The following is a 16822-nucleotide window of genomic DNA, read 5'->3' on the forward strand; positions in this document are numbered from 1 at the left end:
TGCATTATCTTTCTTGATAAGCACTTTTCTACCTTTTGAGGTTAAAGTAATATTAACGTACAAACATGAGTGATAATTGATTCTTATGCATTCTGTTAGCTGCTAAGCACACTTTACTAATTTAATTTACTCTCATTTTAGTTATACAAAAGTGTGCTTACCAAGCAGCTGTTTTGAAAGAAATCCCGGAGCTGATTGTGTTAAACACTTAAGCCCTATATATACTTTGAGCGGTCACGACCAGAAGTGAGGAGGCAGAGGCAGAAGATACATCAAACCCGTAAATGTCAGTGTCCATAACATACATGGTAACAATAAAACCTGCATGCATATCGGCCTGTAATACACCCCACCCTCAGGCGCTACCATCCACAGGGGTGCTCTAGCACATGGGTTCCCAAAGTGGGGTCCGGGGACCCCCAGCGGTCGTTGAGGGAGTTCCAGGGGGTCCCCAGCTAAATTATAGTTAGGAACCAAATGGACCCTTATGGGTATGTAACTCTGAGAGTGTACAAATAGAACCAACGGGTCCATTTGGTTCCATTTGCACACTCTCCGAGTTAAATTACAGACAGAGGCCAAACACATACTGCACCCTATAAGCATGTGGTCCGAGACCATGGACTATAGCCTGTCACTTTTCCGTGATTTTCACCTTTTTTTCAAATCCTCCGTAATCGTGAAAAATGGCATCCTATAGCATGCGGTCTGTAACAGCCGTTGGCTGTTTTTGGTATTATGTTTGATTAGTAGTGATAAATATGTATGGAGCTAATGCTAGTGTATCCATATATATTTATCAGTATAGGCTGCTTATTATGAGTTTCCTTGGACATGTTACTGTTTGGCAATTGTCCTCCACAGAAGATGTCCGTCGTGGGCCACTGTCCTGTGGGTGTGACGTAGGCCTGATCATCCGACTCTCCCCATTGGCCAGGCGGTCACGTGACTTTGCTGTCTTCCTGGAGTGTGGGCTTTATAACCACAGTCTGTGGCAACAGCTCTTTGAGTAGCAACGCAGCTCTCCCTGCAGCCGATGCCATGCTCTGTTAAGCCACTTAGTTTGTGTTTCTGTTCTGCTTTGTTTGTGCCTGTGAGAGAGGACGTCTGTTTGGTAGGTGTAAGTTGTAGTTTTTGTCCCTGTATGCTTGTTAGGGTCAGATGTCCGAACTCTGGTCTTTTGTAAGTAACTATATTTACATATGCAAAGCCTTTGTAAATATTCTGATACCCAATATTCTGAGCCTTTGTAGATATATATTTCATTCATTCTGAGCCATTACATATATATCTATTTATTCTGTCATGAGCAAGTCTGTAAATAGCTATTTATTAAATAATTTTACATAAGTGACATCAGTTTCGTCCTTCCAACTATTATGGGCCAAGTTTGCCCCTAGACCAAGAGACCATGGACTATAGCCTGTCGCTTTTCCGTGATTTTCACCTTTTTTCAAATCCTCTGAAATCGTGAAAAAAATGCACCCTATAGCATGCGGTCCAAGACCATGGACTATAGCCTTTCGTTTTTCCGTGATTTTCACCTTTTTTTCAAATCGTCCGAAATCGTGAAAAATGGCACCCTATAGCATGCGTTCCGAGACCATGGACTATAGCCTGTCGCTTTTCTGTGATTTTCACCTTTTTTTCAAATCCTCCGAAATCGTGAAAAAATGGCACCCTATAGCATGCGGTCCGAGACCATGGACTATAGCCTGTCGCTTAGCTGTGATTTTCACCTTTCTTTCAAATCATCCGAAATCGTGAAAAAAGGCACACTATAGCATGCGGTCCAAGACCATGGACTATAGCCTGTCGCTTTTCCGTGATTTTCACCTTTTTTTAAAATCCTCTGAAATCGTGAACAATTGTCACCCTATAGCAATGCGGTCCAAGACCATGGACTATATCCTTTTGTTTTTCTGTGATTTTCACCTTTTTTTCAAATCCTCCGAAATCGTGAAAAATGACACCCTATAGCATGCGTTCCGAGACCATGGACTATAGCCTGTCGCTTTTCCGTGATTTTCACCTTTTTTCAAATCCTCTGAAATTGTGAAAAAAAAGGCACACTATAGCATGCGGTCCAAGGCCTGTCGCTTTTCCTTGATTTTCACCTTTTTTTTAAATCCTCCGAAATCGTGAAAAAAAGGCACACTATAGCATGCGGTCCAAGACCATGGACTATAGCCTGTCGCTTTTCCATGATTTTCACCTTTTTTTCAAATCCTCCGAAATCGTGAAAAAATGGCACCCTATAGCATGCGGTCCGAGACCATGGACTATAGCCTGTCGCTTATCCATGATTTTCACCTTTCTTTCAAATCATCCGAAATCGTGAAAAAAGGCACACTATAGCATGCGTTCCGAGACCATGGACTATAGCCTGTCGCTTTTCCGTGATTTTCACATTTTTTTAAAATCCTCTGAAATCGTGAACAATTGTCACCCTATAGCAATGCGGTCCAAGACCATGGACTATAGCCTTTCGTTTTTCCGTGATTTTCACCTTTTTTCAAATCCTCCGAAATCGTGAAAAATGACACCCTATAGCATGCGGTCCGAGACCATGGACTATAGCCTGTCGCTTTTCCGTGATTTTCACCTTTTTCAAATCCTCCGAAATTGTGAAAAAAGGCACACTATAGCATGCGGTCCAAGACCATGGACTATAGCCTGTCGCTTTTCCGTGATTTTCACCTTTTTTCAAATCCTCTGAAATTGTGAAAAAAACGTGCGTGCGTGCGTGCGTGCGTGCGTGCGATAGCATTTTATAGTATGTGGCCCCCACCTTCACTTTATGTAGACTTAGATAGCATTTTATAGCATGTGGCCCCCACCTTCACTTTATGTAGACTTAGATACATGTTATAGCATGTGGCCCCCACCTTCACTTTATGTAGACTTAGATAGCATTTTATAGCATGTGGCCCCCACCTTCACTTTATGTAGACTTAGATAGCATGTTATAGCATGTGGCCCCCACCTTCACTTTATGTAGACTTAGATAGCATTTTATAGCATGTGGCCCCCACCTTCACTTTATGTAGACTTAGGCCCCTTTCAGACGACGATGGTCTCCAGATAAAATGGCAAAGTCCCGTTGCGTTCTCAGTTTTTATTGACCCTTTACACGAGAACGCACACTTTATGAAAACGCTAGAATATCGCTAGGTGGCGGTAACGGGCTGCCAAATAGACCAGTCACCCACGTTATGTACAAGAAGAAGAGCCAGCTCCCCCTTCACGCAACAGTTTCATTGTTCCCCGTGTCAATCACACTACAACACACACTACAAGTACACACTTCAACCCCCACTTTTCAATGACTTACATAGCTTGCTGTGTTAGGTGTTAGACTATGAGACCATTGTCCCCATTGGTCGTGAGTTCAAGGCTCACAGCGGACAGTTTTTCGCGATTTTTGCGGTCACTTTATTTTCTCACATATTAAAAACGCTACCAGATTAAAGTTAGGAATAAATAATACTGAGGTAAATGTTAATTAATAGGCTAATAGGGGAGGGTGATTCCTTTTTGTTTAATCACCTGGGGAGTAGGGAGGGTGATGGTGGTGACAGACAGCCCAGAGCATGCAGGCAGAGCGCGCCACGGGATGGTTATATATTTTATAATACATTATGCTACATAAACGCTGCTGCCGCGGCTGCCACCTATCACAATTAAGGCATTTTATTTACATCATGGTTTTACATTCACCATCGCTGATGAGCAGCGCTTTGTAGGCGAGGAGGGAGGCTTGTTCAGGAACTCCATTATATCATAATTATGCATCAATGTAATAATATATGCGCTGCGAGTCAACGTGAGCCATGATGTCATACGTTTTGCGGATTCACCGTTTTGCCTGTTTACACGGAGAAGGGATAAAACGGCGTTCTCAAAGATTTCCACTCTGGGAGGTGGTTTCACTTTGATGCGTTTTCACCTCCTGAGAACACCCTTCTCGTCTAAAAGGACCCCAGCAAACGATACTTTATTTTTCCGTTTCTTATGAACACCATCCTCGTCTAAAAGCCACCTTAGATAGCATGTTATAGCATGTGGCCCCCACCTTCACTTTATGTAGACTTAGATAGCATTTTATAGCATGTGGCCCCCACCTTCACTTTATGTATACTTAGATAGCATGTTATAGCATGTGGCCCCCACCTTCACTTTATGTAGACTTAGATAGCATGTTATAGCATGTGGCCCCCACCTTCACTTTATGTAGACTTAGATAGCATGGGGCCCCCTGCTCTACCTCTTGAGCCACAGTCGCCCCTATAGTGATGTATTATTACTATACATATACTATAGATCTTGTCGATATAGACGTAAATTATTTAGTGATGTATTATTACTATAGCCATGTAATCTTTGCACGAGTGTATGGAATAGATGTTTATATATGGCAGGATTAGCCTAAATTGCACTCATTTAGGGGAAATGAGTGCAAACAAGTCTATAAGTTGTTAGGCTATTGGTACCAGTTACTACACATGTTTAAGCAAACAAGCATCCTTGCATTAATCTATTTGATTCCCACAGAAGAGTAGTTAAGGCCTTGACACATTGTCAGGACCGGGATTCGAACCCAGGACCTTCTGCTTTCCAGGCAGCCTCTCTACCCATTCAGCTGCCTCTTCTCATCAACACAATGATTCTCAAACATCTTCATGTCAAGGACACCCAAATGAATAATAGGTATTTGGCCACAGACCCCCATCTATGATTCAGATAGAAGAGCCTTGTCTGGGTTTGAACCCACAACCTGAGGATCATGTACACAGTGTCTTAACAGAGGGAGCCACCAAGTTCTCTCTAATCATCCACACTTTTAGGGTGTTCTTTGGGTGTCACTCTTTAAAACATGTGTTGGGCAGAAAGACATGAGCTGGACTTGAACCCATGACCTGTGGCTCACATACACAGCAGTTTAACCCAGAGAGCCACCATGCTCCTCCTCTGCTTTGCATCTTTTTCCAGTGTTCTTCTCCAAAACATGCTCCAGCGTGAAAGAAGAATGAGCTCAGCTGGGTTTGAACTCACAACCTCTGGCTCACATAGACATTGTCTTAACACTGGGAGCCACAGAGCTCCCTTTGATTCAGCTCTCTGAGATTCCTCATAGTTTTGCTTCTGTTTTAGGTTGTTCTTCTGGTTGTCACTTCAAATGGGGCCTTGGGATCATATACAGAGCATCTTAACAGCGTTTGCTGTTCCATCTCATGTGTCTTTGATGCTTTTAAGTGTTATCATGGATGTTAGTCAGATAATACAGAGGAGAAACCATGACAGAACACAGAGAGCCCGGTAGCTCAGTGTGTTAAATGGCTGAACACATGATCCAGACGTTGTGGGTTCAAATCCCGCTCTGCTCTTTGCTCTGAAACTTTACTTTGAAGAAAGAAGAAGATATAAGCGCCCGGAAATCTCACTCAGTCAGGAGAAGGCTGTGGTGGCGCAATGGATAGAGACCCTACCAGCGATGCGGAAAGACTCTACCTGCGAGCTGGCTGCGAGTTCTCCTACCGGTTGATAAGTCATGGACCATGTATGGGCCCGGGACCATGTATGGGAGTGGGCGGTGTTGCCCCCTGGTGGTCTAGGACAATAAAACGAGGTGGTTATGAAAATAAAATCCAGATCTGGCTGAAATCTTAATACAAGGAGAGAGAGAGAGAGAGAGAGAGGGGGTGTGGCTAGAGAAAGGAAATGAGAGAGAGGAAGGGGGTGTGGCTAGAGAAAGGAAATGAGAGAGAGGAAGTGAGAGAGAGGAAGGGGGTGTGACTAGAGAGAGGAAGGGGGTGTGGCTAGAGACAGGAAGTGGTGTGACTAGAGAAAGGAAGTGAGAGAGAGGAAGTGAGAGAGGAATTGGGTGTGGATAGAGAGGAAGGGGTGTGACTACAGAGAGGAAGTGAGAGAGAGGAAGGGGGTGTGGCTAGAGAAAGGAAATGAGAGAGAGAGAGAGAGAGGGGGGGTGTGGCGAGAGAGGTGGGTGTGGCGTGAGAGAGAGAGGGGTGTGGCTAGAGAGAGAGAGAGAGAAAGGGGTGTGGCGAGAGAGAGAGAGAGGAAGGGGTGTGGCGAGAGAGGAAGGGGGTGTGGCTAGAGACAGGAAGTGAGAGAGAGGAAGTGGGTGTGGATAGAGAGGAAGTGAGAGAGAGGAAGGGGGTGTGGCTAGAGAAAGGAAATGAGAGAGAGAGAGGGGTGTGGCTAGAGAGAGAGAAAGGGGTGTGGCTAGAGAGAGAGGAAGGGGTGTGGCGAGAGAAAGGAAGTGAGAGAGAGGAAGGGGTGTGGCTAGAGACAGGAAGTGAGAGAGAGGAAGTGGGTGTGGCTAGAGAGAGGAAATGAGAGAGAGGAAGGGGGTGTGGAGAGAGAGAGAGAGAGAGAGAGAGAGAGGGATGTGGCGAGAGAGAAGAAAGAAAGACACTAGAGAGAGAAGAAAGACACTAGAGAGAGAGAAGAAAGAACTAGAGAGAGAAGAAAGAAACTAGAGACGACACAACTAGAGAGAGGAGAGGAAAGACACTAGAAAGAAGAAAGACACTAGAGAGAGAAGAAAGAAACTAGAGAGAGTAGAGAGAGGAAAGACACTAGAGAGAGAAGAAAGAAACTAGAGAAGAAAGAACTAGAAAGAAGAAAGACACTAGAGAGAGAAGAAAGAAACTAGAGACGACACTAGAGAAGAAAGAACTAGAGAGAGGAGAGAGAGGAAAGACACTAGAGAGAGAAGAAAGAAAGAACTAGAGAGACACTAGAGAGAGAGAAGAAAGAACTAGAGAGAGAAGAAAGAAACTAGAGACGACACAACTAGAGAGAGGAGAGGAAAGACACTAGAAAGAAGAAAGACACTAGAGAGAGAAGAAAGAAACTAGAGAGAGTAGAGAGAGGAAAGACACTAGAGAGAGAAGAAAGAAACTAGAGAAGAAAGAACTAGAAAGAAGAAAGACACTAGAGAGAGAAGAAAGAAACTAGAGACGACACTAGAGAAGAAAGAACTAGAGAGAGGAGAGAGAGGAAAGACACTAGAGAGAGAAGAAAGAAAGAACTAGAGAGAGAAGAAAGAAACTAGAGAAGAAAGAAACTAGAGACAACACTAGAGAAGACACTAACATTGTTTCATAGAAAGTGAGTTTCATAGTAAGGTGTTTCATAGGAATTTCTCTTAGAAAGTGAGTTTCATAGTAAGTTAGAAATGTGTTTCATAGAAAGTGAGTTTCATAGTAAGTTAGAAATATGTGTGTTTCATAGGAAGTTTCTCTCATAGAAAGTGAGTTTCTTCGTAAGTTAGAAATATGTGTGTCACAGTCATCAAGTAGACAGGGTTTTTGTATTTTTTTTATACAGATTTACAGTTCAGCAAAAACAGTTAAATAGTACTTAAAGTGTATCCTTATACCTGGGTGACATGTTTTTACATTTTTGTATGCATAGCTTATCTCAACACATAACTTTTATTCCAGGGATAGGCTAGCATATCACAAGATCTACCATCAGTGTAGTATCCTTCATGATTTAAAAAAAAAAAATAACTTTCCCTGCATTCCGTATGACCTATCCGATTAAAACACACCACACGCAGAATAGTCCGTATATCGTTCAGCAGCTTCCAAAGTCCACCCCAAATTTCATTCACATGGTGGTTTAAGCAATTCCATCCGTAGGGGGGCGCCTATTGCAAAAACATGCTTTTTGGTATAAATCCACTATGTTTGCAACAGCGAGACACTGTACATAATTTGGGTAAATAAACATAATTTGGGTAAAGCCCTTCAGGTACTCTTCTCGATCCACTGCTGGTGTAGAGGTGTCCTCATGATGCATCAGGCAACCCAGAAAAAATAAAATAAAAGCAAAAGATTTAGTACATAGACATAACAATTAACATCCCTAGCTGGAATACTGTAATTGTGGAAAAAAAACATAGCAGTGGACTTAGGCATAATGCAGTTGTGTCTAGGTCTCCCTGTCGACTAATCCAATAGTTATGAAATAATCACTAAGAAAATGAGCTATTGCAGCCATAGTTTGGCTTAATGTTCTCTCCCGTGTCACTGACAGAGTCACTATGTCGTGAAGTCCTTCAGGACCTCCAGAACTTTGAGTAGAACTCAGCTGTATGACACCTTCTTCCAGCTGCCGCCAGCACTATGAGTAGAACTTCCACTGTATGACACGATAAGTCGATGACTGTGGCGCCGCCAGCACTATGAGTAAAACTTCCACTGTATGACAACTTGGTGCGGTACCTTGGTACTACACGGCACAGTGACTCTGTCAGTGACACGGACAGAACATTGGAGCAAAACTAGGTCTGCAATAGCTCATTTTCTTAGTGATTATTCCATAACTATTGGAGGAGTCCTGTGCCCGGCCTCGACACAACTACATTATGCCAGCTGTAGACTCTGTCCACTGCTATGTGGTTCACAACTACATTATGCCAGCTATAGACTCTGTCCACTGCTATGTGGTTCACAATTACATTATGCCAGCTGTAGACTCTGTCCACTGCTATGTGGTTAGAACTCAGCTGTATGGCACCTTCAGGACTTTGGTAATTTACAGTATATATATATGGTTAAATTATTACCCTCAGGCAGGGTCTGGTGTTTTCCACTGAGGTCAAACACAAAGCGAAGCACACAGTTATATTTATAATCCATTCATTTCAACAGTAGAATAATGAGCTGTGTGGCTGTGTGGCCCGGTTGAAAAACTAGTGGTAGTAGTATTGTCTCTTTAACTAGGATCACAGGTAAACCAATAACAACATCGGCCTAACATTATAATGGTGTGTAAAACAGAAGACCAAGTCTTGCCATGGACACATTTGTGTACGGACATATTAATGACCTCTTAAACATTTAGAAAATACACATTAAAATAAATCCAACACAACTTTCAAACAAGTCTGTGGAATCTATGAAATCTATGCAGAAGTTTGATCTGCGACACAATTGTATCAGTACATTGAAATGCCAGATAACCAATGAACAATGAATGTTCAAGTAGCAAGATATCTAAATTAGATTTTTAACATAATCCATTCATCATGTCATTCATCCCCAATGCATGTCTTTTGAAGATTAGTCATATCACATGTGGCAGCCAAGTCTATGGACCTTTTAATGTTTGTTTAGAGCACTAATACGTAAATCATTTGCCAGCCAAGTCTATGAACTTTAATGTTTCCAAACGTACAATACATCGTTTGCCAAGAGATCCACGACTTACCAGGAAAGAAGAGAAGCTCAGTCTGGGTATAGCTTGAGGTGGTGAGAAGACAACCTGAGTGGCAGAGTAGTGGAGAGAGAAAAACTGTTGAGTTTTTAAGTGGTGTAACCACTTCCTTAAGTGACTATGATAATGTGTGTGGGTGGTGGCTGGCTGACTGGGTGGGTGGGTGGGTGGCTGGGTGCGTCTGAGCACGGAAACAGCATGGTTGTTTTTCACCACCTGTGCGCAACCTAACACACACACAAACACACGCACATATTAACTGTATATATGGTGATTTCGGGTGTGCCAGTACAGTACCGTTTCGGACGCAGGGCGGCAGGTGCGTTCCTGTTGGTCTGGACCCCCCAGAGGTCAACAGGGGGGTCCAGGACCCAAAGTTACTGTGGTATATTGAGCAGTATATTAAACACCACTTAAACTAACAAACCAGAGCAATGGAGGACCACATAGGGACAGTGTAGTGCCTCAGTAAACTATAGGACCATAGAGACAGTAAACTATAGGACCACATAGAGACAGTAAACTATAGGATCACATAGACAGTAAACTATAGGATCACATAGAGACAGTAAACTATAGGACCACATAGAGACAGTAAACTATAGGATCACATAGACAGTAAACTATAGGATCACATAGACAGTAAACTATAGGATCACATAGAGACAGTAAACTATAGGATCACAGAGACAGTAAACTATAGGACCACATAGACAGTAAACTATAGGATCACATAGAGACAGTGTAGTGCCTCCAACCCGATCTCACCCAAACACGTTCAAATAACACACACGACTAGTAAACCCCAAAATCCGTACATATTGCACTACTACTGTTTTGACCGCGATTGAGTGAAAGATTCTCTATTTAAGAAAGTGTTTTTATTTTAGTTGTAGAGCAGGGCAAGAATAATGTTTTAAGGCATATTTGTCTTATTAGCCAGGGATCCTTTTAAGACACTCAAACAAGTGTTGTTCATGTCAACAAAATAAGCAGAATGACCCTTTAATGTGTTGCCATGCTGTTGCCTCACTGCCTCAGTAACCAAGGCTAGCTAGCTTAAGTAAGTAAGTACATTTTATTTGTAAAGCAAAGTCACAAGGTGCTGAACAGAACACAGAACAAGCAATCAACAATAAAGCAATAAACAAGGCAAAATCTCAAAACATAGGCATGTAAGATAGTAAAATAGAGGCAGAATCACAAAAACAAAGTATGTAAATGCTTAAGTAGTTAGCATCTTGGTTAGCATCAAACTTCTTCATAAACATCACTACAATGTTACAGTGTTGCACTAAAGTATGATTAAAACACCAAGACAATATTCTCTGGCATGGTTTTTATCAAGTATCTGGACTCAAACAAGCAAATGAAGTATGTTATGACATGGTTAGCATTAGCAACAGGCTTTGGGCCTAGTGTGGATTCACAACATTAAACTTGACTGAATTATCTTTGCTTCAGGATCACAGTCTGGACTCCAATAAGAGATCATCAGCTCTTATGTATTATGGAAATAATCAACAATAAATGACAAGTCTGTGCCTTTTTTTCATACCACTTAGTTGTTCACAGCTTGTTCTGACAGCCACCAGGCATCAAATCACCTGGAAGGAAGTGCAGTTTACAGAACAGGAAGCAGTTTCCGATTATATCCACCTTTTTTCCCAGCCAAGGTACTGGGGCTCCTTCTTTGCTTCCTTCAGGCAGTGTTGCCATGTCTGCTTATTATAAGCAACCTTTGACTTGTTTTTTCTGTAAAGTAGCTTGTAAATAAATCATTGATAGTTGCTGGTTGATGTTTTTTGGGCTTGATTCTAAAGTGTACAGTAGTTGCTAATTTGGGCTTGCTTCCTAATGTTGTTTAAACCAGTGGTTCCCACATTTCTTCACGTCAAGGAACCCCAGATGAATATGTAATTGTCCACAGACATCTATCGGAAAAGATTGTGCCTTTTTTATTAAAATGTTTAAAAAATATTCAAAATATTTTTGATTTATTCTCAATGTGTTTTTAAATAACAGATGTACAACCTCACAATGTGTCGCTGTGAGCTTGTAGATCAGCTATTTTCATTTGCACTTGTTTTCATAGACCTGGCCACTTGTTTCTCTTGTAAAACTGGCAACACAGCAAGAGAAAGGAGAGAGAGATGTGAACATATCAGAGAAATAAAATGGCAAATGTCATGATTCAGCCCGCCCCCATCAACAAAGACAGTTATGGATTTATATTATTAAGCATTGGAACACACTAATAAAATAAAGTATAATATAATATAATAATTCTTCTTTACCACTTGCACCATAGCAAACCTATTCTGTGGGAACATTCACCAAAAGCAGCTGATCTACAAGCTCACAAGCTGTCATGATGAGGTTGTGCAGCCTATATATTTTGGTTCTTTGATTTTGTATATAGTGCTTAAATTAGTCCTTTAATGCAGACCGATTAAAACAAGGCAACATAAACCCATAATAATTGAATAAGTGTAGCAAACATCATTGGTTTGTGATCAGATTGACTGCTTAATGAACAGTAAAGACATCAGGATTAGGTTAAACCTGGCTGTTAGCCTGGTCCGGAGCAGGCTAAGTCCACACCATTAGGTTAAACCTGGCTGTTAGCCTGGTCCGGAGCAGGCTAAGTCCACAGCATTAGGTTAAACCTGCTGTTAGCCTGGTCCAGAGCAGGCTAACAGCCAGGTTTAACCTAATGCTGTGGACTTAGCCTGGTCCAGAGCAGGCTAAGTCCACAGCATTAGGTTAAACCTTCTGTTAGCCTGGTCCAGAGCAGGCTAAGTCCACAGCATTAGGTTAAACCTGCTGTTAGCCTGGTCCGGAGCAGGCTAAGTCCACAGCATTAGGTTAAACCTGGCTGTTAGCCTGGTCCGGAGCAGGTTAAGTCCACAGCATTAGGTTAAACCTGGCTGTTAGCCTGGTCCAGAGCAGGTTAAGTCCACAGCATTAGGTTAAACCTTCTGTTAGCCTGGTCCGGAGCAGGCTAAGTCCACAGCATTAGGTTAAACCTGCTGTTAGCCTGGTCCGGAGCAGGCTAAGTCCACAGCATTAGGTTAAACCTGGCTGTTAGCCTGGTCCGGAGCAGGTTAAGTCCACAGCATTAGGTTAAACCTGCTGTTAGCCTGGTCCGGGGCAGGCTAAATCCACAGCATTAGGTTAAACCTGGCTGTTAGCCTGGTCCAGAGCAGTCTAAGTCCACAGCATTAGGTTAAACCTTCTGTTAGCCTGGTCCGGAGCAGGCTAAGTCCACAGCATTAGGTTAAACCTGCTGTTAGCCTGGTCCGGAGCAGGCTAAGTCCACAGCATTAGGTTAAACCTGGCTGTTAGCCTGGTCCGGAGCAGGTTAAGTCCACAGCATTAGGTTAAACCTGGCTGTTAGCCTGGTCCGGAGCAGGCCAAGTCCACAGCATTAGGTTAAACCTGCTGTTAGCCTGGTCCAGAGCAGGCTAAGTCCACAGCATTAGTTTCCATGGTAACTAATGTGGCATTGCTTTCATGAAACTGAATCAAGCCTCAACATATCCAGGTAAACTGGCAAACTTAATCTGGCAAGATTAACCAGCTTTCATGAAACCGGTTAATCGCTGATCCAGGATATATTAAAACAGGATATCTGTTAGATCCCGGTTTAATCTCTAATCTCTACAATTTCGCCCTACCAACTGTCATTAAGACATGCGAATCCCTTGACTCTTTCAAAACCGCTCTCAAAGGGCACCTACGGACGGCTGCAATTCGAAACTGGCCCCTGTAAAATCGGAATCCCTCAAACACGAACGCAAGGACAACACTAGAGACGGTCGCGGCCACACAGCCAACTCAAGGTATGGCCACTGAGCCAACTTGGGGACCCAACGCAAGGACAACACAAGAGACGGTCACGGCCACACAGCCAACTCAAGGTACGGCCACGGAGCCGACTTGGGGACCCAACGCAGCTCCTCCAAGGAAAACAAACAAATGAACGGAGCTGAACGTGAATCCCCCCCACCGCCCACCCCTTTTTTCCCCTCACTGTATATGTTTCTTTTCCCTTTTTACCTCCTTTATGATGAATTCCTGTTCTGTCTATAGAAGTGTCTATTTTGTACGTCTCTAAATGTTTTGATGATTTGAACATGGTGGACCCTATTGGAAACAAGTGTAATGCTTAATTGGGTCGTCCACTCACAGTTAACAGCCTTTGTATTGAGTTTGTGCTTGAAATGTACTGTAATTCTGCAAACTGTTAATAAATTCTTCAATCAATCAATCAAAACTCTAATCCAAGTTTCGTGAAACGGGCCCCTGGACTCAAACAAGCAAATAAAGTAAGATGTTATGACATGGTTAGCATTAGCAACACATGGTTGGCATTAGCAACAGGCTTTGGGCCCAGTGTGGTTTCACAACAACACTAAACTTGACTGAATTCTCTTTGCTTCAGGGTCACAGTCTGGACTCCAATATAAGATAATAATAATAATATAATGGCTCATTAGCTGTTATGAATGATGTAATAATAATATAATGGCTCATTAGCTGTTATAAATGATGTAATAATAATATAATGGCTCATTAGCTGTTATAAATTATGTAATAATAATATAATGGCTCATTAGCTGTTATGAATGATGGAAATGTGTGTTTTTTCATACCAGTTAGTTAACAGCTTGTTCTCTCAGCAACCATCAATGACCTGGAAGGAAGTGAAGTTTACAGAACAGGAAGCAGTTTCTCAATATATATAGTGTAGGGCGCCCTCTGGTGGGAACAACATGCAACGACACCTATAAATATTTTAAACATTTGAAAACTTGTGAAATGGGACGTTCTGAATACTGAGTGTATTTGGTACTTTAAGTACATTTTGATACCAATACTTTTGTACTTTTACTCAAGTAACCTTTCACCTTTGACCTGTAGTAACCTCTTCTAATAAACCATGTTTACTGAAGAGACGTTACTGACCCAAGTCTCACTGTTTCACCATCCATCCATCTTCAACCGCTTATCCGTAGTCTGGTCACGGGGGCAACAGCTCCACCAGAGAGCTCCAGACTTCCCTCTCCACAGCAAACTGTAGTAACTTCCTCCTGGGGGATCCCGAGACGTTCCAAGGCCAGTGAGTCGATGTGTTTCCTCCAACATCACCAGGCGAAGGAGCAGCGACTCTACTCCGAGTCTCTCTCGTGTGACTGAACTTCTCACCCTATCTCTAAGGGAGATGAACTTCTCACCCTATCTCTAATAGGCAAGAGTTAATAGCACAGGCAGACTCTTCACATACTAGAGCATGTATGAAATAAATGGCAGAGCTGAAATCGACATGTAAATATGAAATAAATGCTTAAACATGTAGCTAGGTGTAATGTTAGAGTCCACAGAAGACATGTAAATATGAAATAAATGCTTAAACATGTAGCTAGGTGTAATGTTAGAGACAACAGAAGACATGTAAATATGAAATAAATGCTTAAACATGTAACTAGGTGTAATGTTAAGAGTCCACAGAAGTGAACCTTTCAAGCCTGTTTTCTCAACTCGCTTTTTCTCTGCAAGACATTACTCTATAAGCCATATCTCCTAAACTGGTGGGTCAAACTGAACAACCAATATGTCAAGTCCCTGCTTTCATATGACATGAAAAATACTAAAGTAATTAAAAAGATCCAATGACTTACTGTGTGTCAAGTTTGGTCACCTATATTGTCATGACAACACTATGAATATTAATAAAGAACAATATCAGACGTTCAAGAATCAGTTTATTGAACAATTAAACACTTTTACAAAATGTGATCATCAGAATAATGAATATTAATGATCACACAATAACATCTGAATTCTGAATATGAATGATCAGACAACAACATCAGAATTATCCCACTACCAGAATCACAAGAGGAATCACCTGGTGTCTGGTTGCTAGGGGGTGGGGTTGTGTCTGGTTGCTAGGGGGTGGAGTCTGGTTGCTAGGGGGTGGTGTCTGGTTGCTAGGGCTGAGCTTACCAGCACTCCACTTGCCTCCACACTAACACAGATTCTGCCTTGGGTCTAGGCTAATTATCCCTCAATGTCTTCACATATTGTACAGTTAATATAAAACAACATAATTCAGGCACATTTCAGCCACCTCATTTTGCTCATTAGGACCACTAATCTACGCAACGTCATCAAACAGCGGCGCGCAACGACGGTAACATCATTCTACAGGCCACAGGTTTCTGTGCTACACCTATGGTAACATCGTTCTACAGGTCACAGGTTTCTGTGTTACACCTATGGTAACATCGTTCTACAGGTCACATGTTTCTGTGTTACACCTATGGTAACATCGTTCTACAGGTCACAGGTTTCTGTGTTACACCTATGGTAACATCGTTATACAGGTCACATGTTTCTGTGTTACACCTATGGTAACATCATTCTACCGGCCACAGGTTTCTGTGTTACACCTATGGTAACATCTTTCTACAGGCCACAGGTTTCTGTGTTACACCTATGGTAACATCTTTCTACAGGTCACATGTTTCTGTGTTACACTTGTTTCCCTCCGTGGCGCTAGAGCGAGACCGGCCGCAGGCCGTCGAGCTTCTAGTCTGAATAATGAGAATAATATGGAATTAATATTCAAATGAAAAGAAAACAAAAGAAAAGAAAACAATGGAATGACTGCCAATGATTCAACAGATGAACAATGAATGATCTGAATGTCATTAAAGAATGAATGCAGACATTTAGCAGATGTTTGAATCCAGAGTGATTTACAAAGTCCACCATGAGAGTAAACGACATGAAGTCTAGTCGACCAATCAACACGGTCACAGCAGAAAAAAAAGGAGGGGTGCCGAGTACGGAACCCTGTGGGACCCCAGTCAGCAAAGTCAACAGGGTTTCAGTGGTTCAGTATAAAGGTTTATATACAATAAAAGGTTCTAAAACATGTTTTGGCCCACGCAGGGACCACTTGGAGGGGAGAAATATTTACAAGTACCCCTTCATCCTCGCCATCCACCGATGAGCATCTTACAACCTTACATTTAGATGCCACTGGAACGGCTTGTATTAAAAACCTTTCAATCAAAGTCATGTCATAGTCAAACAGAAACCACTACTTCAGGGCTGTTCAACTAGTTGTTCAGGAGGTCACGTTGGCAGGAACCCAAAGGGGTCTGGACTGCCCCCCAAAAAGATATTCATCTCATATGTAGCCTACAACTGACAACATAACTGACTATTCATCTCATACAGTATGTACAACTGAGTCTGACACAACATAACTGACTATTCATCTCATTATGTACAACTGACACATCATAACTGACTATTCGACTTCGTGGCAATAAACAGAGTCTGAGTCGACACCAGATTTCATCTTCTTTCGTTTTTTTTCTTCTCATTTTCATCTTCAAGATGTTGTGACAATAGCCTGTTTTACAAACTCACATGCAGAGCTTGTAGATCTGATATATTCAAATATCTGATGTAGAGGTTAAAGTGGTTGAACTGAAGTTGTTGCTATATTAATTTAACTCATTCACTGCCGTCTGCCAAGGACAACTTTTAACAC

The 16822-nt window shown here is 42.1% G+C and overlaps 2 long non-coding RNA genes across 2 annotated transcripts; one reads left to right on the plus strand and one right to left on the minus strand.

The window, feature by feature from the left end:
- Window positions 1–7367: 7367 nt before the first annotated feature.
- LOC306917035 lies at window positions 7368–10916 on the minus strand. The gene is made up of 3 exons (XR_013789094.1): window positions 10808–10916; window positions 9244–9297; window positions 7368–7818 (listed from the first exon to the last, which is right to left on the minus strand). It is a non-coding gene; the product is annotated as an uncharacterized lncRNA (long non-coding RNA).
- An 823-nt stretch (window positions 10917–11739) lies between these two features.
- Window positions 11740–12785, plus strand: LOC306917462. Its single transcript, XR_013789189.1, has 3 exons — window positions 11740–11807; window positions 12272–12322; window positions 12735–12785. It is a non-coding gene; the product is annotated as an uncharacterized lncRNA (long non-coding RNA).
- The last annotated feature ends 4037 nt before the right edge of the window (window positions 12786–16822 follow it).

Source organism: Electrona antarctica, assembly GCF_951216825.1.
Source record: "Electrona antarctica genome assembly, chromosome: 24".
Lineage (NCBI taxonomy): Eukaryota > Metazoa > Chordata > Actinopteri > Myctophiformes > Myctophidae > Electrona > Electrona antarctica.